The sequence below is a fragment of the Mytilus trossulus genome, chromosome 1, assembly GCF_036588685.1.
Source record: "Mytilus trossulus isolate FHL-02 chromosome 1, PNRI_Mtr1.1.1.hap1, whole genome shotgun sequence".
NCBI classification, from domain to species: Eukaryota; Metazoa; Mollusca; class Bivalvia; order Mytilida; family Mytilidae; genus Mytilus; species Mytilus trossulus.
In genome coordinates this window covers 3,446,661-3,467,913 of record NC_086373.1, presented here as the reverse complement: position 1 = coordinate 3,467,913, position 21,253 = coordinate 3,446,661, and the positions used below count along the sequence as shown (strand labels likewise).

The 21,253-nt window shown below is 31.8% G+C and overlaps 1 pseudogene; it reads right to left on the bottom strand.

Moving 5' to 3' along the window:
- The window catches only part of LOC134698982 (3'-5' exoribonuclease HELZ2-like), a 63,613-nt pseudogene that overhangs the window by 36,490 nt on the left and 5,870 nt on the right, over positions 1–21,253 (bottom strand).

The window sequence follows — 21,253 nt, the reverse complement described above, 5'->3', positions numbered from 1 at the left end:
AAAGGGATATAGTTACGATAATGTTCTCAGGTCATTAAATATTGCATATTTTGGCTTTAATATTGGTTACTTATAGGGTCTTTGCATCGGAATTAAACACATCTTTTTCCCAAAACAGTTGTTGGCATGACACGGGTTATGTTCTTCTCATATATTTTATGATAGTATGATACTAAACCCCCTAACGGGATGGAATGGGCCTGATATTCATATGATGAAGACATAATCTTTCAATCAGTTTAATTGAGGTTTGGAGCTGGCATGTCAGTTAACTGCTAGTAGTCTGTTGGTATTTATGTATTATTGTCATTTTATTTATTTTCTTATGCTACATCTTTTGACATCGGACTCGGACTTCTCTTGAACTGAATTTTAATGTGCATATTGTTATGCGTTTACTTTTCTACATTGGCCAGAGGTATAGGGGGAGGGTTGAGATCTCATAAACATGTTTAACCCCGCCGCAATTTTGCGCCTGTCCCAAGTCAGAAGCCTCTAACCTTTGTTAGTCTTGGATGATTTTATAGTATTGAACTTGGCATCATGTATTCGGGTTTAGTTTTCTGTAATAAGTTAATACTTTAGTTTCATTATGAATATATCTTTCACATTCATTTGTTAAAATTTACTGTTTGCAATAGCATGAATTGTTCTATATAATAGTGTTCTTATCTCGGGCATAATACAATGCCGTATTTAGCAAAACCTTTTCAACTTTTGATCTTCAGTGCTGTACAACTTTGTACTTTTTTCACTTTCGATCTTGTATATCTGGGCGTTATGTATTCGGGTTTAGTTTTCTGTAATTAGTTTTTACTTCAGTTTCATTATGTATATCTCTTTCATATTCATTTGTTAAAATTTACTGTTTGCAATAGTGTGAATTGTGTTATATAATATGAATGTTCTTATCCTGGGCATACAAACAATGCCGTATTTGGCAAAACCTTTTCAACTTTTGATCTTCAGTGCTGTACAATTTTGTATTTTTTTCGTCACTGGTGAGTCTCGTGTGGACTAGACTTGTTTTTGGCGTATTGAATTTTAAACCTGATGCTTTTTGTTATCTATTAATCATGCTTTTCTTTGTCTAATATGTTCTGCTTTTTATTTGTATTGTAGTCCTGTAATTTTTTGTTTTCATTTCAATGTTATATTTAACTGTGCCATTAAAGTGCGAGGTTTGGCATGCCTTAAAACCAGGTTCAACCCACCACTTTTATTCCCCTTTAAAAGTGTCCTGTACCAAGTCAGGAAGATGGCCATTGTTATAATATTGTTCGTTTCTGTTTTCTCTTATTTTTGAGATAAGACGTGGCACGGTACTTGTCTATCCCATATTCATGTATTTGGTTTTGATGTTATATTTGTTATTCTCGTGGTGTATTGTCTGTTGCTTGGTCCGTTTCTGTGTGCTGTTGCGTTTCGGTGTTGTGTCGTTGTTCTCCTCTTATATTTAATGCGTTTCCCTCAGTTTTGGTTTGTTGCCCCGATTTTGTTTTTTGTCCATATAATTATGAGTTTTGAACAGCGGTATACTACTGTTGCCTTTATTTAAATTTTAGTTTCTTGTGTATAATTCGGAGTTTAGTATGACGTCCATTATCACTGTACTAGTATGCATATTTTTAGGGGCCAGCTGATGGACACCTAAGGGTGCGGGAATTTCTCGCTACATTGAAGACCCTTTGGTTGCCTTTGGCTGTTGTCTGCTCTATGGTCGGGTGGTTGTCGCTTTGAAATATTCACCATTTCTTTTCTCATTTTCTCAATTATGTTGTATACCTTATAATTAGTGAAATAAGAAGATGTGGTCATGTGTTAATGAGACCAATACCAACAGAGGAAAACAAAAGTTGTGCACAGGCTGAATAGCTAGCCAATTTTGTTAAAAACTCCAATCAACAGAGGACAAATAACACAGATGAAAGCAGCTGTACTTTGACCTTCAGCATTCAAATATGAACAACAGACATAACGTATAGGATGCTTTAAATGTAATTCCATGTTTTCGAATTTTATCTATGAAGTGACTATATGTCATTTTGTGTTCTTTGTTGATAGTTATCAAAGGAACCAGGATTATAATTTAGTACGCCAGACATAAGAATCATCAGTGACGCTCATATCAAAATATTTATAAAGCAAAACAAGTACAAAGTAACTTGCATAAAGGATTTTTCTTTAGACATCATATCACTTTTACAAGTTCAGAAAAAAAATATAATTAACTTGTGAATTTTGAGCAACAGATGCTGAGGTGTCTGATATTGTTTTTATGCCCCATATACGATAGAAGAGGGGCATTATGTTTTCTGGTCTGTGGCTCCGTTCGTTCGTTCGTTCGTCCGTCCGTTCGTTCGTCCGCAGGTTAAAGTTTTTGGTCAAGGTTGTTTTTTTATGAAGATGAAGTCCAATCAACTTGAAACTTAGTACACTTGATGCTTATGATATGATAATTCTAATTTTAAAGCCAAATTAGACTTTTGACTCAAATTTCACGGTCAACCGAACATATAAAATGAAAGTTGGATTTTCAGGTTAAAGTTTTTGGTCAAAGTAGTTTTTGATGAAGCTGTAGTCCAGTCAACTTGAAACTTAGTACACTTGATGCTTATGATATGATATTTCTAATTTTAAATCCAAATTAGACTTTTGACCACAATTTCACGGTCTATGGAACATGGAAAATGATAGTGCCAGTGGGGCATCCGTGTACTTTGGACACATTCTTGTTTATCATTAGTTCCGTCTACTTAATTTACAATACTAAATCTATTTATTTAATCATACCACACCTGTATGATAAGATCTCACAGCTTCAAATACTCCACCAGGTATCTGAAATAATTGAATAAAATTTGACAATCATTATCCACAAAAGTTTATTATATACAATAAAGAAATGAGTGGAATGAGTCAAACCAGTTTTAATATACACTCAACCTAGCCAAACAAGTCCGAATAAGAGAATATTTCATTTCATAAAATGCGATAATAATTAGGCACTAGAGAAATTTATTCGTAATTATCTAGTTGTGCTTCATGACCATCAGGATTCAATTAATAATGAAAAGTCACAAATACAATAAAAAAAAATGATAATGAAAGAAATTAACAATTAATAAGACCATCTAGTACATTTGATATGAGGTCTTAGAGTTCTCAATATCATATACTCATGATTCACTTTAACTATTTTTACGAATTCATAATTTCACTTCAGGTTCCGTTATTCCTTAATCATCTAATATAATTTTGCTTTACGAATACATCTAGATTAGTGGTATACCGTTGATTACTAATTTTACATTTTTTTTTCAAAAATTTCAAAAGCTGTTTTAAATAGGAGATATTTTTCGCAATTTGCTGCAAATATTTATGAGCCAAGCAACAATAGAATTAATACAAAATGTGTCAATGAAACTAAGTAATGGTTGATAAATTTTATTTTAAAACTTTATCAGAGAACTTAAATTTTGAAGCTGTAACAATATACGTTCCTGACTTTCTGAATTAACGACAAAAATAGTAATTTGTAAATAAAAATCATTCATTGGTTTTCCTTGTATTTTCAAACAGATATTTTTTATATTGATTAGACCGTTGTTTTTTTATTGTTTTAATTGTTTAACACTAGCCATTTTTGGGGCCATTTATAGCTTGCTGTTCGGTGTAATCAAGTCTCCGTAATGAAGACCTATTTTGACCTTTAATAGTTTACTTTTACAAATGATGATTTGGATTGGGAGTTGTCTAATTGGCACTCATACCACATCTTCTTATATCTATATATAATGAAAAGCTTGACAAAATATGTTAATAGCAGTTCTGTTTATATGTATGTTTGTGTTAGTTTTTGTTGAACTGTAGTGTTTCTGTCTTTCCGTTATTTTCCTCATATAGATAATGTGTTTCAATCTGTTTTAGTCTGTAACCTAAGTTTTTTTTAATCGATTTATGGATTTTTAACAGCGGTATACAACTGTTGCCTTAAAACCCTATTTATTTTGTTTATAGAAACAGAAAGTGCCAACAATATCAACTTGTTAGCTTCAGATTTATCTAATGGATTTTATTTCAATCGTTCATCATGATTTTTTTCGTCTGATGAAACCTTTCAGATTTAATATTTGTTTTGAAAGGGAAACAGATCCTTACTAACCCCATATGGTATTTAAGCCTTTATTGTAACAAAACCCTTTTTGTTTTGGACACCCTATATCAAATTTATAAAGTCACAAGGTGTAGTCCTTTAACCAATCATGTTCCCATACATTTATAGAATGTAAGAAATATATTAACATTCAGATTTTATGTAATTAAATGTTGTGTTTTGACAGAAGTTGTTAATGACTCGACGTCATTAAAACAAGAATCTAATTATATAATACAATAATTAACATCCAATCAATACAGTTAGTTGAGATTTGTGTTTGTGCAGCACACATGGCATTGCCAAGAAAATAGACATTGCATACCTTCATAAGAAGACGTGAACACATTTTGTAATGTTTCCCAATACTTTTGTTGTGACCCTCAAACATGTTTGCACTTTGATCATTCCGCTTCCTATTTTTGATTACGTTGAATTCTTTATCTAACATTACTAAAACTTCAGCAATAGTACTTTTAGCAAATTGATGATTTCCGCGAACCAGTTGTTGATCTGCTAATTCAAGTAATCCCTCTCTATCGGCTTCCTCTTCAACAAAAAATATCTTATAGACTAACTAATGAAATATTATTTAAAGGACTATCATTTGACATCGGATGCATGACAAAAAATATTTTTTTCAAGAAATCATACCGATTAAATTGTTATTCAATGTGTTAAACTTTCATTCCAACTTCATGGAGTTGTAACTGCAAACATATTTTATGCAACATCAATCAATATGTTACACTTTTCCTCAACTCTTGTATAGATTAAGCTTCAAAAATATTTTTTTGTCATGCATCCGATTTCACCTTGAGAGATGCACACGCCTGATGAAGCTAATTTGTTTAGCGAAATATTGCGTATTTCTATCCAAAATCTTACATTACATTTGTTTTGTATTAATAAGCGTGTTTAAGTTATATTTTTAGACATTTATATAATTTTAATTCATGAACTTTATCAGTTGATTTTCACAAACCGATCCACGCTTAAATGGATTGAATGTTGACTGTTGCTATTTTTAGACATTATATATATATACATATATATACTACTCGTCTAAACATCAACCCAACAATGTTAGATCTGTAAATTTGCTTTCGCAAATTTTTGGTTCTTCCCTCGCCGGGATTCGAACCCATGCTACTGTGATATCGTGACACCAAATCGCCTGCACTGCAGCCGTCCCGCTAGAACACACGACCAACTGGGCTCTAAAAAAAAAGCTTTCGCTGGCCATGTGTTACCTTTCCACGTCAGTGTTAATCTAGCGGCGTACTACAGTACATGATATATAAGGCATGAAGATGTTATTGTTACAGATCAGCTAAATTATCTATAGTAAAGGAACCTACAAATATATATATACGAGTCTAAATTGAAAACTAAGTTCAAACTTATGATTGCGTTGGATAAAAACAGCTATTTTTATACGTGTGCATGTAAAACAAATTTAATTGTAGAAGAGTCTAAATACAGCACGAACAACATTTTCCAAAAGACCAAAAAACTGAAAAAGTAGATTCAAACAAAACGTATTTGACTGATGTTCTTTAACCCTGCTGACTGTCATTGACGATTGCCAAACAAAATTTATCACAAGATGTAACAAAATGGATCTTAATATAAATTTAATACTTAACAGAAAACAACTACCTTGTGGCAAGGATGTTATGCAACAAAAATAAGGTGTCAATATTTTTTTTATATATATTTATTCAAAAATGTTGAAAGGAAAATATACGTCTTACGAAAAAAACAATTAAAAATCTACTTGATCATCTAAGAGATATTCTGCTACATTTTTGCTACATCTTAACTTTTATTCAGAATATATGTTCACCCTCAATACTATCAATTACTTATTTGCTCTACATACGTTCAAACCTCAACACTCGGAGGCCAAAGGCGTTTTAATGCAAAGACACATTGTGTCCATGAAATAATTGACAAAATCATCTGCTATGAGTAGCACGAGAGAGTGGAAATCTTTGTTACTTTAGACATATCAAGAAAAACATTTCGTTAGAAATATTCGTCTTTTCAAGTTGTCATGATTGATTCAAAAGGTTTAAAAAGGGAGGGTAAAATTATCAAAAATGGATATTGCCTTTCATAAATTCTAACAGCATATATAGCACAATTACCGTAAAACGGTTACAAAAAATCTTGGTTCACTGTGAACTTGACATTCAAATCGTTTTAGAATATACATTTAAAATGATACTTGTTCTCCATACTAAAAGATATCGAAGGTTTAAAATAATCAACAAAGATAGTTGTTTAAATTAAGACTGGGAAATTCATTTAAATTAAAATTCATAAAACAAAAATTCCAAGTGAACTCTGTAAAAAAAAAAAAAAAAAAGGAAGTCAATACAAAATGAAAATTCCAAAGCTACTAATCAGAAGATCAAGATTGTCCTATTTTTGACTTGGTACTCTTTATTTAAAGTGTCCTTCATACCCGCACTTGCGCATGTTACTTTCTAGTGTTATTTGAATTAAAAGATTAGAGAAAAATAATTCCATAAATATATTCAAGACCGAAATGGTATGCGGTTCTTTATAATTACTTCTCAATGCATCATGGATACTATATTGTTGTTGGTTGCAGTACATTACGTTTCCCAGATCTCCGTATCAAATACAAAACACATGTACAAAAATGGAACAACATTTATTTTGTAATAAAACACCCATTCATCGAATTTGTAATAGCTTATATATCAATTGGTTGATAAAATAAATAGTTGAGGTTTATATTTATCAAATTGGAAAATCAATTTTGTTTATAAAAAAGTCCCATCAATTTTAAGATAACAAATTAACCACTTACTATAAAATGTAAACCAGAACAAATTAAAATTGATTTAAAACTTTTGATTAAGTGATAATAAAATAAGTTACAGAATTACTGAATTGAAGATCTTTAAGAATACATGCGTGCGTGGTAAAGGGTATCACCAGGCCTGGTGAGTTTTTTTTGTTATCAAAATCTTTTTTGTACAAATTTTTATAACCTTTATTTCAAATTATTGAAAATATCTCCTTTATACAAAGATTTGATTTCTTGCTTGGTTTTAGCTGTACTATTTTTGTAGTTTTTAATAATAGCGACTCATCATTTTAAAAGGCTTTGAATTTGAGAATATTTGGCCGCGATCATCACTGAATAGATATTTTTGTCGAAATGTGCATCTAGTGCTGAAAAATAGTTCAAGAAAATCAAACTGGTCGATTGTACTTTGCAACTAGATACATTGTGTACTGTTGAAACAAAAATAAAACAATCGAAACATTTTGCACGTAAGTGTTGGATAATTGATTGAGGCTTCCTACTCGCCACGTGTATGTTATGATTATTTTGTATTAATAAGTTTTGAATGGTAAAACTTTTAACATAACTAGAGACTCTATGCACCCTGTGTAGCTCACATAATTTTCTTATTTACAATAGATTTATGAAAAATGCAAAGATTATACTTTTGCTCTAGTTTCAGAGATACAAGTCAAAACACTACAGTTCCCATCTCTGATCTATTTTTAGCCATTTTGGTGGCAGACATGGTCATCAGAGACATTTTTAAAAACTAATTACGATGCTTATTTGTGGTCAAGTTTGCTTAAATGTCTCAGATGTTTTAGGAGAAGACTTTTGTAAAAGATTACAAATAAATCACGAAAAATTGACTTCAAAGGGCAATAACTCCTTATGAGATTAATTGAACATGTTGATCATGTTGACCTATATATATTTGTAGATTATACTTTGCTGATCATTATTGCTGTTTACAAATTATCTCTATCGCTAATAATATTCAAAATGATAACCAAAAAACAACAAATGTTCCGTAAAATTACTAATTCAGGGGCAACAACAACATTTTGTCTGATTTATCTAAACATTTCAGGACACATATATCTTAATCTGATGTACATTTGTATTTAAGTCAAATTTGCTCAACATGCTTTTGTTTCAGAGATAAAAGCCCAAAACTGCATTTTATTCCTATGTCCAATTTTTAACTGCCGGTCATATCAGTTGGCCGATGGAATTATTGAACACATTTTTTAAAAAGTAAATACTTTAATAATGATTGTGATCTAGTTTGGTTAAATTTGTTCTAGTAGTTTTGGATAAGATTTTTGTAAGATTACAAATTTACAAAAAAGTGTAAAAATTTACTTATACTATAAAGGACAATAACTCCCTAAGAGGCCAATTGACTATTTTGGCCATGTTGACTTATTTGTAGATCTTACTTTGCTGACCAATATAGCTGTTTACAGATAAGCTCTATCTAAAATGATATTCAAGATAATAACAAAAAAAAAAACCCAACCCAATTTCATTAAAATTACCAAATTGTCCGTTTCGTTTGAAAATTTCAGGACAGATAGACATGATAAACAATTTAACCCCATTTCAGATGTGCTCTAAATGTTTTGGCTTCATAGCTTTAAGACAATCTACATTTTACCCCTACGTTCTATATTTAGCCATGACAGCCATCTTGGTTATTTGGTAGGTCATCGGTCACATTTTTAAACTAGATACCCAAATTATCTTTGTGGCCAAGTCGGGTTATATTTGGCCCAGTAGTTTCAGAGGAGAAGATTTTGGTAAACATTAACGACGACGACGACGCACGACGACGGACGATGGACGACGGACGAAGGACGACGGACATCAAATGATTAGAACAGCTCACTTGGCCCTTTGGTCCATGCGAGATAAAAAGGATAATCTTAAATTATAAAAGGGATATCTTCAAATACTTCTAATGATTAAGATCATTTTAACAAGAAGTGTACAATTTATGCAGGTGGACAAGTTCTAAAATGTATACATATATTATGTATTGTAGCTTCAACATTTACCAAAGTTCCAAGTATCTTCTACGACCAAAGATGCATTTGCATGCTTCTGTTCGAATAAATCGTGCCCATTGCTTTTTCGTAACAAATTTTGTACAAACGTCGTCAGTTGTTGGTTGAGTTTACCATCTCGTAAATCGTCTGAGTCCATCTCGAGATTCAATACCAAAGAACTTTTACTTTTTGGATGTTCTTCGAATTCTGAAAGTGTAAACACTAATATTTATCACAGATTCACATTGAAAACTACGTTCCAACCTAAAATTGTGTTGGATAAAAAAAAAACGAAATTTGTGTATACGTGTGCATGTAAAACAAATTTTGTTGTATAAGGGTCTAAATACAGCACAAACAACATTTTACAAAATACCAAAAAGTATATTTTAAGAAAATGCATTTGACTAACATGTTTGCATAAGTATGAATTATTCTAAATAATTAGTATGTTCTTAACCAAGGCAGAAAACCCTAGCCGTATTGGTCGCAACGTTTTGGAACTTTTGGTTCTCTGTGCTCTTCAACTTTGTTCTTTTTCAAACTTTTTTAATCGGACGTCACTGGTTAGTCGTGTGTGTACAATACGTCAGGCGTATTACATTTAAAATCTGGTACTATTTGTGTTTTTCACTGTCCTTTATGTTCTTCCATCTATTTGTATTGTAGTCCGGATATGTAATGTTGTCATTTTCATGATATATTTAAAATAGCCATAAAAGCGGGAGTTTTGGCATGCCACACGACCAGGTTCAACCCACCATTTGTTTTCTTAAAATGTACTGTTCCACGTCAGGAAAATGGCCATTGCTACATTATAGTTCGTTTCTGTGTGTGTTACATTTCACTGTTATGTTGCTGTCATGTCGTTGTTCTACTCTTATATTTGATGCTTTTCCCTCAGTTTTAGCTTGTAACCCGGATTTGTTTTTTTCTCAGTCGATTTATGAATTTCGAAAAGCGATATACTACTGTTGCCTTTATTTATACCACAAACATGAGGTACAAAATTCGTATACCTGATCCGGATGTCTCTTCAGTGATGTTAGGGATCAAAACGGTTTTTTACCTCAATGTAGGATAGACTCTTGAATTCTAAAGAGTCAATATAGGATGAACAGATGATATAAACCGGAAGGTAAATATGAAACAAGCCCAAACGAAAAAATACAGACAAGTCTACTCAACAGGCAAACATCAATGAACAAAAGAAAGAAAACAAAAGACTGATCATCATGAACAAAAACGTCAGGGTTGGTCGCAGGTTCTCCGGTAGGGTCGGCAGATCCGGACCCCTACGTTGGATCCGTCATGTTGTTCATGTAAGTACCAACCCGGTGATATTTCTCATTTGGTACGTCATATTCATGAACAAGAAGAAGAACTGAACTGACGAGAATTGTAACAAATTCGTCACCATCGTAGTTATTGTAGTCAAGTTTCTAGAAATTATTTCTAAATTACTAAATTTTGTTTTTTCTTTGAATGTTATTCGAAATGAGAAAATTTAAAGGATAAATAACAAACATCTAACTAGAATTACATGAGAGACAAAACAAAAACATGGCTAAAATTCTATAAAAAAGAAATAGCAAAACACTACAAATAATTAAAATTGAGATGCACGAATCATTCATAGACACCAGATTCAAAGAGTAAACACAATTGACCTTCTGATTATTATAATCGATAAAAGGGGACAGGTTTGAAATATGCATGTTGATGATATCAAAACTTGCCAACTTTAATTTTAATTTCAGTTTTTATTTTATTTTAAACCCAGAGTCATATGCAAATGTCTGAGTATAAAAAAAATAGGATATCCTATCTCCAAACATAGATATCTAAAAAAACAAAACGAATGAAAAGGAATATACTTTTTTCACACCAGACACGCGTTCAATCAACGAAATACTCAGTTAATCAAATGTGCACAATTAAATAGTACAGATTAAAGTGATTTGGTCAGATTCAAGAATTCTAGAACAAATAACCGCTTACGATTAGTTTTGTAACAAATACGTGATAGAAAGGTGTTAAATACATTATAATAACCTGTTATTTTCATTTAATTCACTAAAAGTTAAGGATTGGCAGTAATCAGCGTAATGTGGATAGTATGAAAGATTTAAACACTGCACACAAACGGCATATCTTTACCGTTGGTCAATTGTAGTCTTTGATAACCGTATTTGCTCTACATTCCTTCAAAAACTAAATTCACATGTTGGCAGACGTATAAAATTGTACTAGGAGATGAAATTGTATAAATAGTTTTTTTAATTAACTAGCAACAATCATATATATTTTTTGGTTAATAAATTAAGCGAAATTTATTATTAAATACCTTAAGTATACATTAAGTATACATTACCTTCATCAATTGTAATTACAATTATCATTTTATTTCCTTTCCATTTGAATGCTTGTTTCTCCTGTAAGATTGTGAAAAATGTTGTAACTACTTCTAGCAACTTATATTTGTCCTTCAAATAACAGCTTTTTATTTCAACAGTTAACACAATGCAATTTTTTTCGACACTTTTCACTTGCATTTGTGATTCTGCGTTTAGTTCGTCAATCATGTTTTCCAACATGTTCAATTGTTCATCGCTATCTACAACACCTTCTATTGTTAGCTTCAATCTGGAGGAAGAACTGTTCTCTAAAAAAATAATCATGTATCCTAAGTACGTTATTTTCGTTTGTTTTATGGTTCATAAGTATTTCTCGTTTGTCGTTTTTATATACAGATAAGACCATTGGTTTTCCTGTTTGAATGGTTTTGTAATTACGGATTTCTCTTTTAAATGGGTGTGCTATTTTTAACATGGCACATATATGTTAGGAGATTTCAACTACAGTTGTTGTTTTTATTTTATCAGCAAAAACATTTATGGTCCATTCGACAGAAAAGTTTAATCGTGAGATATTTTGCAACATTACAGATCAGTTATATTCAATAATATATCTGCTGTCAGGCTGACGATTAACATTTTTCATTAATTATGTTATTTTTGAATATTTAACAGGTGTAACACCACTATCGATTTTCCCTGAACAGTCTTAGTTAACTTTGCATTTTTTCAAAAAAATGAGCATAGTTATTATTGTTATAAATAAAGAAAAATAAAGTTTTATTCTGGCCAGTAGAATAGTCAAAATTTCACATAAAATGTCATTGCAAGAAAGTAACCAGGACTAGTAGTTAGCCAATTAAATTGTTTATTTCTGTATACAAATTGTAGTAACTTTGTAACTGTAAAATGACTTATCAACTAAATATATATATACAACTCGTCTAAACATCAGCCTAACAATGTTAGATCTGTAAATTTGCTTCCGTAAATTTTTTGTTCTTATATACTTATATACTATAAAATTGAAAAATAAACTTTTTGGAATATCTGTTTCAGATGTGACGACGATCATGTTTCTGTTGTCGTAACCATAACACCTTCATCTTTCACTCAAATGTGAACTTCCATATAAAACCAAATCACTCGGTTTATAATTTCGCGAATACCACGACGGGTGCCACACGTTGAGCAGAATCTCCTTACCTCTCTGGGGAACCTGAGATCAACCCGATGGATTTAAATAACCCAGTCCTACCGATCTATTGAGTCAATTGATACTGTTTTTTTTAGCCATTGCAATTTTACAGCAACTGAAAGTTTGGGGCATAGTGTTTAATCTCTGTCCGTCCGTCCGTCTTTTCGTCCCATTATCGGTATATAGTTATTCCGCATCACTCCTTCAACAGTTTGAATCCTAGGAAGTTTTCTCTTAACTGTCTGTTTGAGCATAAATTGAAGATGTGCTGCATGTGGTCAGGGTTTAATTGTTATTAATATTAAAAAAATGTCACTGCAACAAAGTAACTAGGACTAGCAGTTAGCCAATTAAATAGTTATTTTCTATATACAACTTGTAGTAACCATGTAACTGTAAAATGAATTATCAAATAAATATATATATACAACTCGTCTAAACATCAACCAAACAATGTGAGATCTGTAAATTTGCTTTCGCAAATTGTTTGTTCCTCCCTCGCCAGGATTCAAACTCATGCTTCTGAGATATCGTGACACCAAATCGCCTGCACTGTATCCAGTGCGCTAAACCACTCGATAAATGATTGTCATTGAGACATGGTATTTGAGACATGGCATTTGAGAGCAAATGACACATAAATTATCAACTATAGGTCACCGTACGGCTTACAACAATGAGCAACGCCCATACCGCATAGTCAGCTATAAATGACATGATAGGTTAAACAATTCAAATAAACTCATCATAGATACCAGTATTAATATTATATATTTAAGCCAGACGCGGGTTTCGTCTACAAAAGACTCATCAGTGACGCTCTAATTTAAAAAAGTTTGAAAGGCCAAATAAAGTACTTAATTGAAGAGCATGGAGGACCAAACTTCTTAAAAGTTTTGCCAAATACTGCTAATGTAATCTATTCCTGAGGTATTAAAGCCTTAGTTTTTCAAAAATTCAAAGTTTTGTTAACAGTTAATAACGACAGAACCAAGTCAATGTAAAAAAAAAAATGATCGAAAACAGACATGAACAATTTGGAGTCACTGAACTAGTATATATATTTGTTTTGGGGCCAGCTGAAGGACGCCTCCGGGTGCGTGAATGTCTCGCTACATTGAAGACCTGTTGGTGACCTTCTGCTGTTGTCTTTTCTGTGGCCGGTTTTTTTTTTCTTTGACAAATTCCCCATTTTCATTCTCACTTTTATGTAACATAGCAACAAACGGCAATTACAGGCTCCTTACTTGGGACGACATTTTTGAACAGAAGCGAAGTGCAGTTATGCACACTCGAATCACACCATGACATTATTGTGCACATAATACTGATATTGATAAAATACCTTGCAACCACTGTTGCCACTTTGATGTAGACATACATGTATTACATGTTCTGTCATTGGCAATTATTTTTAATAGGAAAATAAGACGGTTTGTTATGATTGCCAATCAGATAAATGTCAGTAAAAGACAAGAAGATATATAGTCAAGTCAATCTAGTATAAATTTAACCCTAACCTTGAAGTAATTGCAACAGAAGATTTTTAAGTTTAAAATTTTAGCAGTATACCCTAAATATACACAGAAAAAAGTCCCATAAAAGCTTACTTGGGTAAACTAAAAAAAAATGAATTTTAAATTCCCATTGAGATTTGCATTGATATAGGAGATAACTCCTTAAAATAGACAGAAGTATCAATAAAAATTTATCCAAAATTATAACTTTACCGCTTTTTCTCAACATAATGTATTGATTCTTGATATTTTAGCCTTCTTTAGAGTATATAAACAACTCTATAAATATTCTTCTTTTTGTGGTTTAAAGTTTCTTCAAACAAGATAGATGCTGAACAAATATAGTTTACAAATGTAAGAAATACCAAATATTCACATAATGTTTTTTTCAAAATGGTCATAAAGCAATAATCTTGCCATTTCTTTAATGAAAAATGTAAAAAAAAGTTAAAAATACCCATAACATTTCGGGTTTGCATATGTCATGATCAAAGTATCATATTCAACCAAAAACTTACAAAAATGACTTTTTTTTTTCGAAGTTATTTCCCTTTCAAATGTTAATTACAAAATTTAGGATTTCCTCAAGTTCGATTTTATTGGACCTTTATCTATGTACATTTTGGCTTAATGCTACAGATTAGAACTAAAACATTTTTTGTTGCAATCATTTTGAGGTTAAAATTAAGTTTGACTGGACTTATATCAACGTGCATTCTTTAATAATAAGTAAAACCTCGATTTTACAATGTTAGAGAAAATACAATATCTTACCCTCAAGATCTTTGAGTTCTTTCAATTTTTTCATAGCTTCTTCTACACTTTTACCAATAAATATCGCTACTTCCTTTCTGTTTTCTCGAATTACTAATTCTTCTGTTTGGAAAAAAAATGTTGTAGTTTTGGTACCTTTTTTTAAATTATAACATATCATATTAAACACATTTAATTTGAAATCGTACCAGTTAATTCGTTGTTTAGGTGTCCCTTTCGTATGGAACGCCACAGCTGTCTTATGTGGAATTCTGATATTACTTTATTTTGTTTTATTATCACTTAATGATATTTTGTCTTTAGTTAATATGGTTTTAACATTACGTAATTATGTTTTAATATAACGCAATATGGAATAGTTATTACTTAATGATATTTCGATATAACACGATATGGTTTCGTATTGACTTGATATAGTTTTGTTATTACTCAATATGGTTTTGTCATCACTAGATGTGGTTTCACCCTTATTTGATATGTTTGTGTCATTAGTCAGTGTGGTTTTAAGTGTTTGTCTCAGTCTAATCCATGCAAAATATGAAATATGGTCCAGAAGCAGTTACAAAGAAATTTTATGTTTGATATGTTCCAATAATCTACACATCAAGTAGATATAAAATTTTTTTTTTTTATTAGTGTTCGTTCTATTTTTAGAAACAACTAATTTGCAAAAAATGCACCTCGAGTCAATAAAAGATATCAATTCACCATGAATACATGCCTCCATATGATAGTCTTTTAACACTGAATACAGTGTTTAAACTTAAATAACGAAATATATCATTATAAAAGAGGGACGAAAGATACCAAAGGGACAGTCAAACTCATAAATCTAAAACAAACTGACAACGCCATGGCTAAAAATGAAAAAGGCAAACAGAAAAACAATAGTACACATGAATACAATAGAAAACTAAAGAATAAACAACACGAACCCCACCAAAAACTAGGGGTGATCCTGCTCCACATGCGGCACCCGTCGTGTTGCTTATGTGATTACAAATCCGGTAAATTGTCTAATTCATGAAAGGGAAGGGGATTGTAGTAACGACGTAAGGAACATATCCGATATCATTTGTGAAACGGTTATGCCATAACGGTCAACCAACTCGTGATGGCGTCCGTAAAATTTACGAAGGGATGATTTCAACTTCACCATTTGGAACTCTTGGTTTAATAGCTTCCTTGTGAGCAGTAAACCTCTATTAAGAAAATCGTGATAGGAAATGCAAGCACGGGAATATCGTATCAATTGGGAGATATATACCCCGTATGCAGGTGCTGCTGGAATGTTGCTACTTAGAAATGGAAAGTTCACAATTGGAAAGCTGAAATCATCTCTTTTGTCGTAAAGTTTTGTTTTCAACCGACCCTCATTGTCAATTTCTAGATGTAAGTCAAGATATGAAGCCGACTTAACTGTATCTGTAGTATCCTTTATCTCCAATTCTATGGGATAGATGCGATCCACATAGTCACCAAATTTTGAATTGTTTAGTGAAAGAGCGTCATCTATATAGCGGAAAGTAGAGTTAAAGGATATTACTAACTTCTTATCTTTCTTCCTAAGAAGTTCTTGCATGAAGTCAGCCTCATAATAATAAAAAAAACAAGTCAGCAAGAAGAGGGACACAGTTTGTTCCCATTGGGATGCCGACAGTTTGTTAAAAAAACACGTCCTCCGAAAGTAACAAATATGTTGTCAATCAAGAAATCAAGCATCTTGATAATATCGGTTTCAGAGAATTTTTTGTTTGAATCAGAGTGATTCTTTACAAAGCAGGATTTATCCCTCCCTAAGACAAGATACTTGTATCTACGTTGGCCATTCTTTTTTATGAAGCAAAGTAATACCAACTCTTTTAATTTGTCTTTTAGTTTGGAATGTGGAATACTTGTGTAAAGAGTAGAAAAGTCAAATGTTTTAATACTGTTACAAGATGAAAGAGAGTTAGATTGTATGTACTCTAAAAGATCTTTGGAATTTTTAAGTATCCACATCTGATTCACGCCACCTCTAGAATAGGCAGTTTCACAATAACTTTGAAGCCCGTTTTTGATTGCTGATAAAATGGATGTTAATAATTTAAAAAGGGGTTTCGTGGAGCACTTGGAAGACCCAGCAATATACCGTTGTTTGTAAGAACACTTATGTAGTTTAGGTATTTAATACAGTGATTGAAGATCCAGTTCTTCATCTTTGGTTGAAATACCAAAGGAACAAAGAACAGACCTATGATTATCCAGGATTTCCTCTTTGGTAAGTGTCGTGAGGGTATATGTTGAGTTTCCAAGTGAATTGTCTATACTTAATTCGTTTATCAAGCAATTAATGTAATGACTTTTACAGACAAAAACGATGTTATTTAGAGCTTTGTCTGCGGGGATAACAACATATTCATCATGGAGGTCGGATAGGTGTTTAGCAACATTTGGGTCTTTGAAGATTGACGTAGCCTGGGCATTAATGGACCCATTCAGTGTCTTAATCCTGATTTGTATTAACGACCTCACTGCCTTAATCCATTCGGATAAAGTGTCTACGTCTTCCTTCTCGCGCTTAGCCCATTGCCTGGCATAATCCTCGACTGAATCCATCAAAATTTTAAAGTTGTATTTCCAATTGATGGATTTAGGCTCACGATATTTCGGACCTTTCGATAATACGTTTCGTAGAGAAGTGTTATTAACAATGTTAAGGTCACCGGTAATAACGTGGCCAGCAGGATAATATATGAATTGGGAACTAGCACAAGTGCAATCAGGAGGTTTAGACTTGAAGTCGTCAATATCGAGATCCTGCAAAACGCGTTTGTAATCTAAAATTTTAGTTGCAATAGGTTTGGTATAGGTATAAGAAATTATTGGTACAGACTGGTCTTTAAAATAAAAAAAGGGGTTTATAATGAATGTTATTGATGCAACAGAAGTCCCCTCATGAAACAAATTTTGTCCACACTATATATATAATTCCCGTGAAATTCCAGTGTTATTGAAAAGACAAAATTTGCCATTTTTCAATAAAGGGTACTGTGAAGCGAGGATATCTTTTTTGTCACATCTTTGACAGTTCGCCCACTGAAATATGATATAAAACAATTATCGTTGGCAAATACTTTTGTTCATATCAAATGATTCATTTAAAAAAAGTGTGATTTTTCAAAAATTCAAATTTTCATGGATATCAAAATTTTCATAATTACTCTTGTTAGATTTATCTTTTACTTTCTTTTGCTTTAGTTGTTATTTCTAAATATCATTTACTCAAGAAACAAAATTATTTTATAGTAGGAAACATTAATTTCGTATTTGTTAAGCATTTTTACCGTTCTTTGGGATGGAGTTATCTGCTCTTTTCCTTTAAATCTCCTGTGTGGAGGTTCATAAATTTAGGAGGGAATTACAGTCTGCCAGAAGACATCTATGATTACATGGTAAACATCTAATTTTTTCAAAAGATGTAAAACTGATTTTTAAGAATTATGACAGCAATCCAAGAAATAGTGTGTGATTTCACAAATTTTCAACTGTAACATGCCACAATTTGGAAGCTTATGTACATATTTTTGAGCGTCAAAGAAGTTCAGAAAGACATTTGATTGGACTTAAGTCCTCTGAAACAATTCCAGGGAAACCGTTTGAGAAGCTTGAATGTCCCGAATCTTTGTTGATTTTGTTCCGAAGTGGTATTTTTAAACTTGACAAGTTATCTTTGAACCTCAACATCTGTGAATCACATCGGGCAGAACTAGGTTTAAACTGGAGAAGAGGAAAAGTGCAATGTACATATCCAGATCACAATGATGGTAGTAAAGCCAAAGCAGACCGTGGTGCCAACCCAACTATCTGTAAAGAGTTGTGGTTGAAGACCAGACAGATATTGCCTATTGGATCAGGTATGACTCTAGATTTCAACCATATAAACTGTAAATGTAAATTGAAGAATTCTAATCAATCTTTGTAGCCTTACCCTCAAATATGTCAATAAGATCTCTGTTTAAGTTTTGTAGCCTAAAAAAGGCTATATTTTTTTTCATTAATGCATGAATAAAACACTATTTCAATCCTGCCTCCCCCTTTTTTACCCATGGAACAAACACTGAAGTCTTTCTGTTTGTCAAAAAGAGTATAAATAGATTAGCCTACATGTTTATAGAAAGCTACATTGTTTGGTTATTTAATTTAGAATTGGCCATCAATGGCAAATCACCAAATGCAATTTCAACCACAGATGTACATATTGTACACTAGAGAAATGTACATTAATATTGTACCAACATACATGTACATTAATATTGTACATGTATTTGTAAACCAGAATGTGTGTCCTGACTTAGTGACTCCATAAGACGTACCCCAATGTGCTATTAAATTTTAATGTTCTGTGAACCATGTCAGAAGTACATGATTTATGTAGAGTCAAATTTATCAGAATAAAACATGTAAATTGTGTACTACATTTCATTTGAAGAACACTGTGTATATAGCTTTACATGTTCCTGCATTTTGTATATGTACAAATGTACCCGAGAAGCAAAGAAACATTGAAAGCAAAAGCTACCTATTATAATCACTGTACAGAATAAAACAACTTCATAATTAGGTCCCTATTATTATTTGCAGTACAGTTCACAGGCGCTTGGGTATATGATACAATTTTTTTTTTTTTTTTTTTATTAAAATATTCAATTTTTTATATTTATAATGTATATCTATCACTTCTGTGCATGTCTCACCTAGTTTCGAGTGATTTAAACGACTTAGTGAAAATACGAAAATTTTACTATCCATACTAAGAAACAATTTCTTTACTTGATGTGTATGTGACTTAGGGGCATACGATACAGTTACAGGGGAGGTAATGACGTTGCTAACGTAAAATGCTATTTTTGCGACGTCAAACTGTGACATATCGGGAAAAGATGCATTTTTCGACTGATTTTTTTCATTCAAACTGATTTAATTTGAAAACGAGTTCATGGACCCCTATTTTTCAAAACAGCAATTTGTTTCATTTTGCAAGTAGATTATGTGACCCAAATTTTATAAAACTGTAAATAGAGGATTTTTTAAAATTTTTATATACATGCAGCAAAAAATGACGTATTTTTATCAATTCATGAACATTTGATAAATATGAGTTATTTCTGAATAAAAAATGCATAATCTTTTATGATACTTATAAAATACAGAGATTATCGATTATTTAACAAAAAAAAATTTGTGTTAATCTTTTATAACAAAAAAGTTATGTCTTTCTTTCGAAAAAGAAATTACGGCCACAAATCTGAATTTTGAGCAAATATATAAAATTTCGACCTCATTTTACTCAAAAAGTAGCTCATAAAGGTATACTTTTTATTACATATTTGATGAAATCAGGTAAAAAATAGCCTATATGCAAATTTTCACGAACTTGTAAATACAGGATCAAAACTGTATCGTATGCCCTTAACGTAATGTAGTTGTTTCATCACATGATGTGGTTTTGTTATTTCGTAATAATGATTTGTCTATTCTTTATATAGTTAGTTGATGTGGTCTTGTCATTCCTTGATATGGCCCTGTCATTCTTTGATGATGTTATCCCATTACTTGATGAGGTTAAACCCCGTGACCAATTCGGAAAAAAACTGTTCTACTTTTAGAGAGATTTCCATGTTGTATGTGCCTTGAATGCGTGCGGCGTTCACCTAATAAGTGTTCAAATTAAAGTTCGGGTTACTGTTTAAGTTAAATTTTGAGTTATTTTTCGAATTCAAGTCATGCTTAGAATTAAAGTTCTAGTTAGCATTGAGTTTCGAGTTGGACTTCGAGTTTGAGTCACATTTAAGGGAGGAGTTCTAGTTACAACTTGGAATTTGAGTCACTTTTTGAGGTAGAGTTTGAATAAGACTGAAATTAAAGTCTCAATTAGATTAATTAAATTTCGAGTTGAAAGTCAAAAAGACATATAAAATAGCTCGACTATCAATTCGAAATCTTAATTATTCCAAATGAAACTTAAATATGAATCTTACTCAAACTCTACCTCAAGAAGTGACTCAAATTCATAGTTGTATTGCCATGAGTTACAATTTATGACAAAAATAAGCAAAGACCCATCGAAACAACATCTCATAAACAAATAATGACGACTTCAGTATGTATAATAATTTTTTTTTTATCCTAATGAAATTACTTTAAATAAAGCTAATACTAACAATGACCACTGTCCTTTCCTCGATCTTGATATCTATATCACTAACGGAAAGCTGAATACAAAAATGGATGATAAATGGGATAATTTGTCTTTTCCTATCGTTAATTATCCGTTTTTAGATGGTGACGTTCCCTTGTCACCATATTATGGTGTTTATATATCTCAACT